The sequence below is a fragment of the Salvelinus sp. IW2-2015 genome, unplaced genomic scaffold, assembly GCF_002910315.2.
Source record: "Salvelinus sp. IW2-2015 unplaced genomic scaffold, ASM291031v2 Un_scaffold8909, whole genome shotgun sequence".
Lineage (NCBI taxonomy): Eukaryota > Metazoa > Chordata > Actinopteri > Salmoniformes > Salmonidae > Salvelinus > Salvelinus sp. IW2-2015.
Window position 1 is genome coordinate 654 of NW_019950168.1, and position 3,587 is coordinate 4,240.

A 3,587-nucleotide genomic window follows, 5' to 3' on the forward strand; every position below is an offset into this window, starting at 1 on the left:
TGTGTGTGTGTGTGTGTGTGTGTGTGTGTGTGTGTGTGTGTGTGTGTATGCCTGCATTATGCATTGCGTGTGTGTGTGTGCGCATCACTGCATTTCTCTTTGTAAACTATTCTGCTGTGTGTGCATGTTGTCTAAGTAATATCTCGTACAGTATACAGGTGCATGTTGTTCTAAGTAATATCCCGTTACAGTAAACAGGTGCATGTTGTATTGTTTCTACCTCGTCAGTCTCTCCAGAGGGAGGTAAATGAGCGTGAGGTATTTCCTGCTCCTACTGTATGAGCCGATCTCATGGGTTCACAGCTGAAAACTAAACTGTCAAAGCAAAGAATTGATCATCCACATTCTGTATCACATTCAGAACGCTTCCATTCTCTTCCAGAACATCTTTTGATCATGTATTCTCTTAACAAAAAGCAACTCTGGTTTTCCTGAAGGTTTGAATAGAAATAAATAAATAAAAAATTGGAGAAGACTCATACCTGGGACATGAAAGGGTGACAGGAGAGAATAAAATATAGAATGAACATGCAGAAGGTGAGAATGAAAGATATTAGCAGACCAAGGTTTCTGTTTTATATAACACTGCACAAAGCATCAATCAATAAAAAAAAAAACGCAACTACCTCGGGTTGCTTTAGTTAGGCTTTATCGGTTCAATTCCAGACGGTTTGAAACGATGGTCTCAGCATTGTCTGCTTTAAAATTCAGTTGAGCTCCCTTTTGACGTTTAACGTGAGCGAGAGTTTACATCTGACCCTCCCCGGAACTATTTTTTWAATTTATTTTTCAAAATGTCAGAGAGAAGACGACAGCCTCTGTTGCTTAGCTTACGTTGCTCCGAGATCTGGGAAATCCCACTCGTTTGTAAGAGTTTTTACTCACAGTCATTATGTTGATATGTTGATATTTATCAACACGTTTTGGTTCCTGTTCCACCTAAAAAGTTATTGTTTTTTTCTCTCCCTGTCCTTTGTGTGTGTGTGTGTGTGTGTGTGTGTGTGTGTGTGTGTGTGTGTGTGTGTGTGTGTGTGTGTGTGTGTCTTGTGTGTGTTGTGGTGTTGTGGTGTTGTGTGTGTGTGGGTGTGTGTGTTGTGTGTGTTGTGTGTGTGTGTGTGGTGTGCTGTGCGTGGGTGTGTGTTGTGTGTGTTGTGTGTGTGTGTGTGTGTGTGGTGTGTGTGTGTCTGTGCGTGTTGTTGGGTGTGTGTGTGTGTGTGTGCGTGCGTTGTGTGTGTGTGTGTTGGTGTGTGTGTGTGTGTTGTGTGTGTGTGTGTGTGTGGTGTGGTGTGTGTGTGTGTGTGTGTGTGTGATGTGTGTTGTGTGTGTGTTGTGGTTGTGTTTTGGTGTTTTGTTGTTTGTTTTTTTGTTTGTTTGTGTTAGGGCCCCCTTTTTTTTTTTTTTCTGGGTCCTCAGTACTTGGCCATGAGAACGGGTTGCATCGCCACGCGAGCCCAATCCAGGTGGAGTTTCGTATCAGCTGACCTGGAGAGAGACATAATCAAGTAGAATATTCCCGGATCTACAACGCAGCACGATACGCACACACCAAGGGTCTATGGGACAATTAAACTACTAACTACTTACCTGACACACCTTACCCAAACTCTACCTGACCCTAACTACCTTACCTGACCCACAACTACCTTACCTGACCCTAACGTACCTTACCTGACCCCAACTACCTTACCTGACCCTAACTACCTTACCCTGACCCTAAACTCCTTACCATGGCCCTAACTTACCTTACCTGACCCTAACTACCTTACCTGACACCACCTTACCCCAACTACCTTACCTGACCCTAACACCTTACCTGTCACACCTGCCTAACTACCTTACCTGACCCCAACTACCTTACCTGACCCTAACTACCTTACCTGACCCTAACTGACCTGACCTGGACACCCACCCCTGGGAACCCTACTCTTACCTGACCCCCACTACCTTACCTTGACCCTAACTACCCTTACCTGACCCTAACTACCTTACCTGACACACCTGACCCTAACTACCTTACCTGACCCTGAACTACCTTACCTGACCCTAACTACCTACCTGACCCTAACTACCTTACCTGACCCCCACTAACCTTACCTGGCACCCTAAACTACCTTAACCTGACCCCAAACAACCTTACCTGACCCTAACTACCTTACCTGTCCCTAACTTACCTGACCCCAACTACCTACCTAGACCCGTAACTACCTGACCCCAAACTACCTTACCTGACCCTAACTACCTGACCTGACCCTAACTTACCTTACCTTGACACAACGTTACCTTACCTGACCCTAACTACCTACCTGACCCTACTACCTGACCCTAACTACCTTACCTGACCCTAACTACCTACCTGTCCCTTAACTACCTTACCTGTCCACACCTTGACCCTAACTTACCTTACCTGACCCCAACTTACCTTACCTGACCCTTAACTATCCTTACCTGACCCTAACTACCTTACTGACCCCACTACCTTACATGACACACCTGAACCTAACTACCTTACCTACCCCAACTACCTACTGACATACCTGACCCTAAACTAACCTTCCCTTGACCTAACTACCTACCCCAACTACCTTACCTGACCCGAACTACCTTACCTGACCCTAACTACCTTGACCTGACCCTAACTACCTTACCGACCTAACTACCTGACCTGGACCCTAACTACCTGACCTGAACCCTAACTAGCCTTACCTGCACCCTAACTATCCTTACCTGACCCTAACTACCTTACCTGACCCCCAACTACCCTACCTGAACCTCCTAAACTACCTGACCTTGACCCTAACTACCTATCTGACCCTAACTACCGACCCCAACTACCTTACCTGACCCTAACTACCTTACCTGACCCTAACTACCTACCTGACCTAACTACCTGACCTGCCTAACCTGACCCTAACTACCTGACCTCCCTAACTACCTGACCTGTCCCTAACTACCTGACCTGTCCTAAACTCCCTACCTATCCCTAACTACCTGACCTGACCCTAACACCTACCTACTACCTGACCCTAACTACCTGACGTCCCTTAACTACCACCTGTCCCTAAACTACCTGACTGACCCCTACTACCTGACCTGACCCTACTTACCCTGCTCCCTAACACTTACCTGTCCCATACACCTGACCCTAACTACCTGACACCTGCCCTTAACTACACTGGACCTGTCCCTAACTGACCTTTACCTGTCCCTAAACTACCTTAACCTGCCCTAAACTACCTGACCTGTCCCTAAACTACCTGACCTGTCCCTACTACCTTACCTGTCCCTAACTACCTGACCTGTTCCCTACTACCTACCTGTCCCTAACTACCTGCCTGTCCCTTAACTGCCTGACCAGTCCTAACTACCTGACCTGTCCCTAATTACCTTACCTGGCCTAACTACCTGACCTGTCCCTACTACCCCTGACCTGTCCCTAACTACCTTAACCTGTCCCTACTACCTGCCTGTCCTAACTACCCGACCTGATCCCTAACTACCTTGACCTGTCCCTAACTACCTTACTGACCCATAACTATCCTGACCTTAAACTACCTGACCTGGTCCCTAACTACCTTGACCTGTTCCCT

General features: G+C 46.8%; 1 long non-coding RNA gene across 1 annotated transcript; it reads right to left on the reverse strand.

Annotated features, from left to right (window-relative positions):
* Nucleotides 1-1,636: 1,636 nt before the first annotated feature.
* LOC139027266 (uncharacterized) lies at nt 1,637-2,007 on the reverse strand. The gene is made up of 3 exons (XR_011479339.1): nt 1,962-2,007; nt 1,835-1,887; nt 1,637-1,701 (listed from the first exon to the last, which is right to left on the reverse strand). It is a non-coding gene; the product is annotated as an uncharacterized lncRNA (long non-coding RNA).
* Nucleotides 2,008-3,587: the final 1,580 nt, after the last annotated feature.